Below are 13,722 nucleotides of genomic sequence, written 5' to 3' on the forward strand. Positions count from 1 at the left end.
AGTCCCATCCTTTTTCCTTTGAAACAAAACCGGACTACCCCAAGGAGAAACACTAGGTCTAATGAAACCCTTTTATGTCAAGTCACCCACTGAAGCTTCATCTCTCTCAACTCATCTACATTAAACCTATAGAGTGCCCTAGAGTAAGGTTGAGTTCCTGGTTCTACCTCAATGGCATGATCTAAGTCTCTAGGAGGAGGCATCCCAAGTCATGTGGAAAAACATCACGATATTCATCAAAAAGTTTCTTCACATACTCGGGATGGTCTTCCTTCTTTGTCTCTTCTTTAAGCTCATCGGCAAAGATTAAGAATGTCTCACACCCTTGCCTAATACCTCTCAAAAGTTTCATGTGGTCGAAATTAGAAAGGCCTCACTATTCCTCTCTTCCCCCTGAATAACTTGGGTTTCTCCCTTCTCACTAGCAAAACTCACAATCCTATCCACACAGTTAATGAGGGCTTCCATCCCAATTATTGCATCACACTTACCCACATCTCGATGGCATAGAATTCTCCCTTACACTTTCTTCCCACTAAGGTGAAAGATAAGTTTTCCAAGAGCCCTTGGGTGTAGTGAGTTTTCCCATTGGCAAGTTGGATGGGCCTCTTTACTTGATTTCCTAATCTTAAGTGTTGTGATTCCACAAGTTTTGGAAAAATAAAGTAATGAGTGCTACCCAAGTCAACTAAAAATTAAACATCCCAATTTCTAATCTTTCCTTTTATTCTTATCACTAAAGCATGTGCATGAGATGCAAAAGAAACCATACATTTCATTATAGGTTTAGGCAACTCACCTTGTTTCCCCGCTTCCTCAATTGTTAGATCCATCTCAATCAACTTTGCTTGCATCTTTGGTCTAGTCTCAAAATTGAATTTAGCTTTGTTCGGGCACTCAAATGCGCGATGTCCCTGCTCCCCACATCTAAATCACAACCCGAGCTTCCTTGATCGCTCAACGAACTGGGATCATTCTACCCTGTTGTTGGTTTCTAGCTCTTCTGATTCCCAGTGTTCTGATTATTGGACTGATTCTGATTTCCAAAATTTTAGAAATTTGGATTCTTCCTACCTCGCTAATTATAGGGTGTAGATTCTTGGTTCTCCCACTATCATAATTTCCATCTTCTTCAATTTTGGTCCTCTTGCAATCTTTCCATTTCTTCCCATAGTCCTTCTTCTTTTCCCCTCTCCACCTGCATCTCAACATGCCTCCTGGATTCAACCCATTCATCCACCTCAGCTTACAGCATGTCATAATCATTGTGAAGGTAGTCATATGTACTTCGAATTGTCTTTGCTTCTCCTCGTCTTGCTGACGTACTCTCTCTGCAGCTTCCCTTGCAAATTCGTCTGCCCTCCTGATCTCTTCTTTTGCACGATCATGGACAGCCAAAATAATTCTTTGTATAGCTTTGGTCATGAACTGTTTTACGTGCAAGGAAGCATATTTGTTCAGAATTATTTCCTGTACACAAAGAAAAGCTTTGTTAGGTACATTATAGCTATTTTAGATTATGCAAGTCTACATTACAAACATCACTTACATTAGGAATATCAAAAATTTTCTTTATTAAAAGGTAAGCATTTAGGGCCATCCTCCATCCACAGCTGACATCTCCGGGCTGGTGGACTGGCACCCTTATCCTATGAAATGTCAGGTTTTGTACAAGGTTTAGCTCCATTAAGAGATGTTCCAATGCATATAAAATTTTTTGTTGAGCACATCTGAGAGGTCAAAAAAACAAGCATCAGCTTATCTTGCTTAAATAAATCTACATGCTTGTGGAAGAGGGAAATGTCAATAGGGACTTACCCTTCAACGCGGCCATGATATTGTTGAACAGAGTTTGCAAAATAACACATGTTTTGCTCAATGTCGTACAAAAGCAAACTCCAGTGTCGGTTTAAAAAAAACAAAGAGGACATAGGTGTTATTAAAGAAAACACATATAGATTACCAAATATTTGATGTCAATTTAAAACCTAGCATGAGATTCACTCTTCATGGTAAGCCATGAAAATAAGTCTTACTAAATCAAGGTTTGCTGGTTCAAACTAGGACATAAGACTCAAAAATGATGAGCTATCATTTTGTAAACAGTAATACCGTGGAAATGAGAGGATCCACCACAATATATGTACAGATTTGGACCTCTTCTGGTAGTAGTAATATATAATACCTAAAGACAACAATGAAAAGAACAAATAATTAGTCCATTCGTACTTACAGCTTAGTCATATACATCATGCATTATATATACTATACATACCATAGTAAAATATTGACAAGGAGGTGGTACCTGAAAGAGAAGTAGCCAAACTATACTTTTATGGCATTCATTGAGAACCCCCCGGAACTAGGCTAGCCATGTTTGGTCAAGAGGGAAAGTCTTGGAGAAGCATCCTGTATAAGGGCCGCATTTGTGAGGCCATTGTATGCAGTTGGGGTATCACAACTCATGGGGGCAATCTTCCTTTGTCTGAGAGGATGAAAGCTGGGACCTCATCTGCAAATTACTCAACAGTTAATTGGAAGGCCTCTCAATTCTGTTGTGGTATATTGGCTTCAAAGTATTTACTTGATATAATGTAATTCAAAGAAGGGTTGTGTTAGTTGGAAAAAGAGACTTTTTGTAAATGGCAGCTTTTGTTAATATTAATATATAACTATTGTTCCTGAAAGTGGCAATATATGAGGTTGCAATTAACCTAAAGAGAGCGAGATTCGTTGGGCGCCCTAATAGGGCTGGCAATAATATATCTTCTCCGTAACCCGTTCAAAGAGCCGACCAGGGGGAGGCGAGGGGAGAGCGTAGCGGATCAGCTCGATGGCTCAGCATGTTGAGGTGGAGTGCGAGCGGAGGATTAAAATGTCGTAGAACAGCCATTGGAAAGAGGCGTTCACGCAACACGAATTTGTGCATACTCAGAGTGTGTGTGTGAGAACTACCTATTCTTATTTTGTGAGACTGCCTATGCCCAAGAATGAAGGAGGCATTATCATCCTACACTTACCCACTCATGCTATAGCCAAGATAGTTATGTTCCCAAGTGTTTACACCAAAAGGTGACATTGACCAAGGTGATAAGAGAACTACTGGAGGAATTTCATGTCCTTATAAAAGCTAGATGGCTGGGGCTAGGCTAGAAAGACAACCTGCTATCTTATGCTCCCTTGAGAATTATAGGTTCTCCTTTTTGTAAGTTCCTATGTGGGAAATGGAAGGAAGTGTTGGGGTTGCTGTTTTGGGATGGCTACTCCAGAGTCATAGGAAATTCTTTGTTCAGCCTAGGGTTATGGTGGACTCATAAGTTCACTCCTCCTTTGTCCCTTCTACTCCAGAAGTTATGAACAATAGAGGTCTCAGAGGATTGCTTGACTGTTGGGACTGGTCAATAGTGGGAGAAAGAACTAGACCAAATGGAAGAGGTGTTTAGACTACTTCTGAGAGAAAGGAAACTGGTAACTAGTAAGATAGGTGTTGGGTAGAAGTGCAAAAAGAATGGGTCTCTACAACCTTTGATAAGAACTATTAGATAAATGAGTGGGTTTGGTCTAATGGAGTCAAGTTGGATAAACGGGCACCCATGGTTCTATATATGGAACTAAGAAGGAGTGAGGTGAATGTAGAATACTGGAATAAAATCTAGATGTGGTAGGATGGAACTCTAGCATCTGGAGGAAGAGGTGGAAGATAATTAGGGAAGCAAATATTCCAGTTTAAGCTGAAGTATTCTTATGGAGAGTATGCATGTGGGAGCTCCCTATTGGGCTCACTACAACAAACAAAGAGCCATGAAAATTACAAAATATCCATAAATGCAAAAAACACTCACGCGACTATAGACGCAGCCATATACGTGGCTATAGGAGTGCATATAATCGCGTGTAGACTAGCACATATATCACATCGCGTGGCTATACCATCATCCTCTTGTAGTGGCTTACAGGGATTTTATATTCACGTGATCACAAATTTTTTTTTGTTAATAACATGTGTGAACATGTTATTAACATGTTCACATGTTAACATGTTCACAAAAAAGCCGGTGGCAAGCGACCTGGTAACCGGGAAAAATCCCGCCGGGCTTTTGATATACCCCGCCGGGCCCGCCGGGCTTTTGCTTTGCCCGGCGGGTCCCGGCGGGGTCGTCACATATCCCGGCGGGGTACATTTTTCTATATATATGGGCCCGGGGAGCCCTTTGGGATTTCATTGCTGACAGCATACACAGGTAATAAAAAACTTGTGTGTGTGTGTGTGTGTGTGTTTGTGTATGTGGGTGTGTTCGTGCGGGCAGCCGCCCACTGTCGCAATGCGCGGCAAGATGTGGGTGGTCCGCCACACGAGGGATGTGTGTGTGGGTGAGTTCGTGCGGGCAGCCACCCATTGTCGCAATGCGCGACAGGATTTGGGTAGCCCGCCACACGACTGGTGTGTGTGTGTAAGGCCATTCTTCGGAATGGTGCTTACCCTGGGGCACTTAGTCGGTAACGCGGCTAGTCTGTGTCCTATGGTAAGTATGGCACGCCGTAGCGGTACTAGTCGGTAACGCGGCAAGCATAGTATCGTTATGGCGATGTCACCTTCCCTTCCCTTCCCTTTGTTAAATGCGGACATATGGTCGGTAACGCGGCCAGTGTATGTTCGTATCTTATTGGTATTCCCATAGAATCGGGCGGCATTTTGTCGTTAACACGGCAAGTTGGTGTCGTCCGCTAGTGCATAAAATGTTTTTTGCATATTGCGGCATTTGATCGTTAACGCGGTCGAAAAAGTGTCGTAAATTTGCTTGCGTATTTCGGCATATGATCGTTAACGCGGTCGAATAAATGTCGTAAATTTGTTTGATTTGACTTGTATTGTTTTTATTGTGTTTGATCCATGCGATACTTGGTTGCTAACGCGGCATTAGTATTTCATGGATCAAAGTTTACATCATATTGTCTAACCGTTTTATTTTATAATATCGTGATTCGTAACTCGAAAAATATGAATCTCTCTCTTCTTACCCCCCTCTCTCTCATGATACACTTCACAACTCTTTCTCTATCTCTCTCATGATTCACTTCACAACACGATAGATGTGTAGATAATGATTTTTTTTATTTCTCTTAAAATATACATAATTCTTAATAATTTCTTTTTTCTCCCTCTATTTACTTAAAAATTAAAACAATACATTATTTTTCTCTTTAGGAACTCCCAAAAACATTAAAAATGTGATTTAATGTTTCTTCTCTCTATCTGTCACAACTCTCTCTTCCTCTCCTCTCTCTCTCTCTCGCAATGATACACTTCACAACTCTTTCTCTCTCTCTCTCATGATACACTTCACATCTCTCTCTATCACGATAGGTATGTAGATGAGGAGTGCTTTAGGATTACAAAACATTATTTTTCTCTCTTTAGGAACTCACAAAACTATAAAAAATATCATTTAATATTTCCTCTCTCTATCTGTCACACCTCTCTCTCTTCCTCCCCCTCTCTCTCTCTCTCTCTCATTCGATAATGTATACACTTCGTAAGTAATAATGCGCTTGTTGCGGTTGTCTCACGTTCGATAATGTATTGCATGATGTTGAGTTCAGTAATGTTTGATATATTCTGTTTTTGTTTGATCATTGATAAGTAATGATACACTTATTGCTGTTTTCTCACGTTTGATGATGTATTGGATGATATTGAGTTCATTAAAATTATTTGATATTCCGTTTTTGTATGAACATTGACGATATTGATATACTTGTTGCTGTTCTCTCACGTCTGCTTGATGTTTATTTCAGTAATGTTTGATATTTTGTTTTTTTATGTTTAGTGTTATTTGCTAGATTTACGAAGACGATCAACATGCTTTCTCCCGAAGAGCGCAAAATTGTTCTGCGAGCAATTCGCGTTGAAGCGGTCATCACAGTATCACAATGTACTGATGATGTCGTCAAGAAGATCAATGAGTCTGAGATACTCATGCGAGATCTCATAGACCAAATATGGGAAAATGCACAGCGTCGGCTTCGAAGCGGAGGCAACGCTGAGCTGCTAGATAGACAGAAGATAGCAGATTTCAACCATCAGCACATAACACGAACCTTTTTGGGGAGCATGCGAGTAGCGTGCAGTGATCTTAGAGATGCTGCCCCGCCTGAAGCCAACATGCAACGTCTACAGTTATGGGACGTTGTATGGCGCGAGCAAAGGGCCAAGAGCAAGCGCATGAAGGCGTTGGATGCAGAGTCCCTCCCCAAAAGAGTGCGAATTGCCCAGGACGTCGCTGCAACGTCCAGTCAGGCAGATGCAAGTGGTACAGGTGTCATTAATCGTACCATCTACAATTCTATGTGCACACATCTTATTGGCATCCCGCACGAAGCTCTTCACGAAGGACGAACAATTGGCTCCGGTGTGTTTGGAACAGTAAAAGAGTATGCAATTAAAGGTATATCATTTTTACCGGAGCACATCACTTTTTGCGGAAAGCACTACAAAGGAGAAGGCAGCGCGAAGTTCGAGAGCTTCCAGGCAGAGCAGGGTATGCAAGTGCTTCATCCATCGATTGTCCGATGCATTGCCTTTACAAAAGAGGCTCCTTGGATCACAATTTTCCGGTACTTTAATGGCAGCGCTCTTGGTGATACTCTTTTGAAGGTTCCCTTTAGATTCAGTGAGTTCACCAGAGCCATTTTTCATTTGGATCGAGGATGGAGACAACCCCCGCCTGATAATATCCCTTTAGGTCATCTAGAACTTTCAAAAATAAAAGAGGTAGTAATAAATATGCCACATATTATGCATGCCCTGGTGGAAGGTGTAGCGGCAGCACATATGGCAGGTATTGTACATACCGACCTACATCCTTTTAATGTAGTGTTGGATTATACAAAAGAGCTAAAGCCACGCATAGGTCTTATCGATTGGGGGTTGCTGCTAAGAGCGCCCAAAAAACGGGTGTCTCTCAATTTTGTTTTTGAAGCAGACAAGAACCCGGAGAAGGTGGCACAGGCAGTCTCCTACGCAGACAGAGAGCGAAATAAACGGCCGTGGATAGCCCCAGAGCTTTATGATCCATTTTTGGCAGATGCATACACTCCTGCATCTGATGTTTTTGCCTTGGGATATTTATTACAAACTTTATATGACTTTTGGAAGAAAGTGCAAGAGTTGTGGATGGATAATAGTTCCCATGACAAAGTTACCATGGATACTATTATTCATAGAGTCAAAAATTGGATGTTTCTGCCTAATCGCGATGAGCGAAAATCAATTTTGCAAGTAGTTGAATTTTTTAGGTCACTAAATACTGACCCTACGAGGGCACAACGTCCTCTTGTAGAGCTATCGGTGGCATTCACCCCGACTTTGTAATGATACAGTATCAAGAGATGAAGTTTCAAGAATTTGAGAATTTGATGTGTCCAATGTTTCAAAATTTTGTTTCTCTTCAAAATTTGATGTGTCCAATGTTTCAAAATTTTGTTTCTCTCTTCATTGAGTCTTTGCAATATCTCTCTCCTCTTCTGGTGTTTAAGTTTATGTTTTCTCTTCAAAATTTGATGTGCGAGCATTGTTTGAAGTGTTTTTGGAGTCAAGTGGATATTTCTCATCGAGTCTTTGCAATACATGTCTCCTCTCGTTGTGTTTGACTTCAAGATTTTGAGAGCAATGGTCAATTTATCTTACGTTGATCTTTACAGTTCATTAAAATCCTAAAGTCGTTTACGTTCATGCAGATATGGAGCAGGCGCAAGCGAACGAGCATCAGGAGTTAGCCAAGAAGGCATACGAGAGAATGAAGGCCCTTGCACATGGCCTGACAGCCCGCGAAGCTACAAGAACAGCGTGCAGATTATCAAAATGGACAAATCCAACTTATGCCCAATGGAAAGACATAAACAAACGGGTAACCACAGAGATGATAAAGGCAATATGGCCATGTCCAGATGGCGAGATAAAGAAGGGAAGATGGAAGATTTCTCGTTGCACTCACAATGATATCAAAACTAATGCCGAGCGCATTTTCTTGGAGGTGTACGGCCGTCCTCTCCATAACGCCGATGCTCCACTGTATTTTGCTAAAATGCTATATGCTCACTTTATACTAGAAACTCCAGTGGACTTCGCCTCCAGAGAGGCCACTGTCAACACCCACGACATACGTGAAGAGACAGTTACATTCACAAGAGAAGAACTTGCTCTCATGGTGGAGGGCGCCGGACTGGAGTTAAACCAGGTCAAAGAAAGCTTAGGGGCACAGCTAGCAGAGAAGGAGAAAGAAGCTGACCGATTAACTCAAGCGTCAACTCCTCCCCCGGCCAATAGAGGAATTCAAGAGCAGCTAACAAAGATCAGCCAAGACGTGCAGAGCATCTCTTCACGTATTGCTCCTGTGCGCCAAGGAAACCACATCTCTCATTTTTTGATACATCCTGATCTTGTGGGAGTTTCTGCTGAGGCTACAAGTTCCTCCACCCCCCAATGTCCTGTATGTTACAAAGTATTCGATGGGTGGAGCGGCCAGTATATACTACCATGTGGACACTACTACCACTTAATATGTTTAGTGAGACAAATGCAAAATACTTCCACATGTGCATTGTGCAATGTCCCAATAAATCAAGGTATTTATACGTCCAACATCAAAGTTCTCGTCTACTACATCTTCACAATTGTACATCCATCTGGGCATATCTTCTTCATACTCTTCGCTTTCGATGTCTCGCAAGATCTTTTCATTGCAGTACATGTAAACAAGTTTATCTGCTCGATCTGCAAGAAGTTTATCTGCTCGATCTGCAAGAAGTCGATTGCAAGCATATAACAATGAATACACAAATGAAAAAACAACAAATCACTCACGTATAACAAAACATACATCTGCAAACAAAGTACTTCGAAACTATCTTGACAAATACAAAAGATCATCACATAACACAAAACTATTTCAAACTATCTTGCAAGGTCTTACTGCAAAACTACTTCGAAACTATCATGCACATTGCACCCCCAATGAAGGATGCCTTTTGTACCCAATTAAGGATACTTTACACAATCAAAGATCTATGCTTGCCCAATACTCTAGTATAGGACAATAGACCTTCTCTAACATTCACAAAAAAAATCAAAGATCTATGCTTGCCCAATACTCTAGTATAGGACAATAGACCCTTGTCTACTCTAAACTATATCAAGTATCAAGAACCAATACAAGCCCCTAAGTAGGACTCTTGGCTCCATCAAACCATTCATAAAGCAGAATGAGGTAGATTACATACGTGGCTCAAATGCAAAGCTGAATGACTCCAAATTTGTCCCTAAATCTCCGCAAGTATTAGCTACGAACCACACCCTGCCCCCAGTTCAAAGAACTAAGGACGAGTGGCCCAATAGCCTTAGGAGTGCCTACAAGGAAAGACGACAGCCCCTAAAATAAGGACGTTCTTCCCAAGAGGACACTTCTAGCAACTCGAGAGCTTTACAAGTACTTTGAGGAGAGATATCACGCCCCCAAAACAAGGACTATATTCCCAAAAGTTGTACGATGGGTGTCGGGCAGTGTTTATATACAGAATAATACCCCGCCGGTGTTTTTTGTTTTTCCCGGCGGGCCCGCCGGGCTTTTAACTTTCCCGGCGGGCCCGCCGGGAAAACCTCATACCCCGGCGGGCCCGCCGGGAATGGTAGAAGCCCGGAGGTGTTACTGGAATAGTGGGTTCCGGCAGGTCCTTTCTCAGGTCATGTGAATATACAATGTGATCACAAGTTTTAATATGTTAACAATAGGTTTTGTTAACGTGATCACGAAATTGTGAAGACGTTAATGAAATCCCTGGTGGCTTAAGCTATTATAGAGGAACTTCACTTCTGGATACTATCCTAGGTGGAAAACTATTATGCAAGATGGGAGGCATGCCTTTTGGGATTGTCCAGCTATTATATCAAAGGAACATGGGGCAGAATTGGGAAATGGGTCTCAAGAAGCATAGAGGTGCAAGGGTATTGGGGGAATTGGGTCCTTGGTAGATTGGGAGTGCTGATAGGGCTTTAGATTTGTTCTTTAACATAATCAGATTCTGTTGCCTGTAGGAGATGTGGAATTCTATAAACATTGTAATTCTTTAGAAAGAGACTAGTCTTGGGGTAGATGTGCTAGAGTTGATGTATAAATGTGTACATATGTGATGGGACAATATGTTATGTTAATAAATTGAATGATGATACTGTGGTATAGTTAATTCAGGCCCTTCAAGTTGGGACAAGATAATCTTTTCTATAGTGTGGGAGACTCTTGTACATACTAGGCCACCTAACTGTTGTCATCATATAGGGATACTCAAGGCTTGATGTGAAAGCAAAGCAGCCTAACTTTGGGCCAAAAACAAGGAGGTGGTACCTGAAAGAGAAGTAGCCAAACTATACTTTTATGGCATTCATTGAGAACCCCCTCGGAACTAGGCTAGCCGTGTTTGGTCAAGAGGGAAAGTCTTGGAGAAGCATCCTGTATAAGGGCTGCATTTGTGGGGCCATTGTATGCAGTTGGGGTATCACATCTCATGGGGGCAATCTTCCTTTGTCTGGGAGGATGAAAGCTGGGACCTCATCTGCAAATTACTCAACAGTTAATCCTCTCAATTTTGTTGTGGTATGTTAGCTTCAAAGTATTTACTTGATATAATGTAATTCAAAGAAGGGTTGTGTTAGTAGGAAAAAGAGACTTTTTGTAAAGGGCAGCTTTTGTTATTGTTCCTGAATGGCTTGACTCTAAGGTTGCAATTAACCTAAAGAGAGCGAGATTCGTTGGGCGCCCTAATAGGGCGGGCAATAATATATCTTCTCCGTGACCCGTTCAAAGAGCCGACCAGGGGGAGGCGAGGGGAGAGCGTAGCGGATCAGCTCGATGGCTCAGCATGTTGAGGTGGAGTCACGAGTGCGAGCGGAGGATTAAAATGTCGTAGAACAACCATTGGAAAGAGGCGTTCACGCAACACGAATTTGTGCATACTCAGAGTGTGTGTCCTATTCTTATTTTGTAGTGTTCCCAGTTTGCGGCCTTCAGAAATAAGTCACGTGCCTTTGAGCGGCTATATAAGTTTCCTCACGTCAGTGCACTAATCCGATCCAGTGAAACGCTTGCTGCCTTGCTTGTCGTTTGTTCAATTTGTTTAGAAAATCACAGACCCTTATCCCCGTAGTGCCTTCTAGTACCTCAGCAGAGACCCCGTTACCATCATCTCAGCCCGCTAATATGAGCGCCTCTGTTGGGGATCCTTCTACCGCTAGCACCAACGGTAAAGCCACGTCAAGCGAGGTAAGTAGCCGATTGGCAAGTGTGTGGAAGGAAATTCAAGGGGAGAACAAGTGGAAGGGGCTCCTGGATGTGGAGCCCATCGATCCAACCCTCCGTGCGGAGATCATCCGCTATGGTGAACTTGCACAAATAAACTACGATGCGTTCGACTTCGACACTCACTCGATCTATTTCGGCAGCAGCAAATATGCTGCCCGGCATCTTTTCGGGCAGGTCGACAAAGAGAACTGCGGCTACGAGGTGATCAGGTACCTCTTCGCCACTTTGGACATCAAGTTGCCCAAGTTCCTCCTCATGTCAGAGAGAGATGCATCAGAGCGGTGGAGCGGAGACTCCAACTGGATCGGCTACGTCGCAGTGGCAAACGACCAAAAGACGAAACGGCTGGGTAGGAGAGACATCGTCGTCGCATGGAGGGGCACAGTGATGCAGACGGAATGGGTAGCAAATCTAGCAGATATTCAGACGCCTCCGGAATTTGAGCCCAGCCAGAAACAAGTGAGGGTCGAAAAGGGTTTCCTGAGCTTGTACACTTCCAAGAAGGCAGGGTCCAAGTTCAACGAGACCAGCGCCAGGGAGCAACTGGTACGGGAGCTGAAGAAGCTTTTGAAGATGTATGAAGCAGAGGAGGTGAGCATAACCATAACGGGGCACAGCCTTGGAGCGGCACTAGCTGTGTTGAGTGGCTATGACATTTCTTCCAACATAGGGGAGTTGAGCGGCGGAACTGGACGACGGCCCATGGTAACCGTGTTCTCTTTTGCAGGGCCTAGGGTAGGCAACTGGGCCTTTAAGACAAGAGTGGAGGAGTTACGATTGAAGGTGTTGAGGGTGGTCAATGTGCATGACACTGTGCCTAAGATGCCTGGATTTTGGGTGAATGAAAGAGGGTTGTGGGGTGCCATCGCGAGAGCAGGCTATGGCTGGGTCCTCGACTTGTGGCCCTGGGCCTACTTCCACGTGGGACAGGAACTCTGCTTTGATAGTCATGTCTCGCCATACCTCCGAAAGCCTTCCTTCTTCTGTACACAAAACCTAAATCTCCACCACAACCTTGAGCTCTACCTTCACATGATAGACGGATTCCAAGGCTTCCGGCAGAAGTTTGTCTCAGTGTTTGGTCGAGATATTGCCCTAGTGAACAAGTCATCCGACATTTTGATGCGCGAGCTGTTTTGCCCATCCAACTGGTGGCAAGAAAGAAACAAGGGTCTCATTAAGAACGAGTTTGGGCGGTGGGTAGTTGCCCCTCAGCCTGAGTACCACTGCCCAGACAACCAACAACCCTAAGGCATCATGGAGGTAGCAGAAAATACTTTGTATGCAGTGTGGTGCTTGTAATAACTTACATGTTTCAATTGTAAGATGAACAAAATTATGGATCATTCTAAATAATGGATTAGTATTTTTTAAAAGATTATTAACAGCTGGAAAGCCTAAACCCACCGCACTCATTAGCACAAATAATAGATAAAGGTTACGCAACACTCCACTTTTTGTTGCATGATACTAAATAAATAGCATGCCATGAATGCAGAACACTTCATAGAAACTATAGGTCTTGTAATAGTGCACACTATACAAATAGTACTATGCACAGTTATATTAGCATAATACCTCTAGGTTCCTTAGTGCAATAAAAGGTTATGGAGAATAGTATTGAAAAAGAATACTAGCACTTGATACTACTATACTATAAAAAATTCCAACAATGCACGACACTTCCAAAAGAGCTTATGCGTATTATAATAATTCTGAATTCTTGATCCTCAGATCAAAATCAAAGGTCTCAACTTAGTTTCAGATTCGCTGGGTGATTTGAGTGTAGATTAGTGAATTGGTCACATCGTCATTTCCTTGAAACTAACGACGGAGTTATGTCTTGGTCATTGTCTGATTCAGGGTTTGAGTCTGAAAGGGTTCTCCCTAAACTATCTTTCTCGAAGGTAATATTTCAATTACTACTTTACTGAATTCAAATCTAAACACGAATTCCTATGAGAAATAAATTAGTCATTTATCTAAAATTCGGTCTTCGAAAGTTTTTTTTGAATTTTCTCATTACCATCCTAGAGAATATGAAACGGTATAATTTTCCTTCACTCACTATTTACTTATTCATTTTTCCAATATTCATGGGATTTAAACATAGGATTCAAGTAAACTCTTATTTTGATAAAAAAAATACTTTTATGTATCATTTTATGCATAAAAATCAATATTGGTGAAAGCAACACTTTTGTAATAAAAAAATTCTTTTATGCATCATTTTATCAATAAAAATCAATATTAGTGAAAGTAACACTTTTACAATTAAAAAAAATATGCATAAAAATCAATAATGATGAAAGTAACACTTTTATAATTAAAAAAATTATTCTTTTATGCATCTATTTATGCATAAAAATCC

General features: G+C 41.9%; 1 pseudogene; it reads left to right on the forward strand.

The window, feature by feature from the left end:
• Positions 1–11,249: 11,249 nt before the first annotated feature.
• LOC147609492 (phospholipase A1-Igamma1, chloroplastic pseudogene) lies at positions 11,250–12,602 on the forward strand (annotated as a pseudogene).
• The last annotated feature ends 1,120 nt before the right edge of the window (positions 12,603–13,722 follow it).

The sequence above is a fragment of the Cibotium barometz genome, chromosome 51, assembly GCF_041138505.1.
Source record: "Cibotium barometz isolate CiBa-2024 chromosome 51, ASM4113850v1, whole genome shotgun sequence".
NCBI classification, from domain to species: Eukaryota; Viridiplantae; Streptophyta; class Polypodiopsida; order Cyatheales; family Cibotiaceae; genus Cibotium; species Cibotium barometz.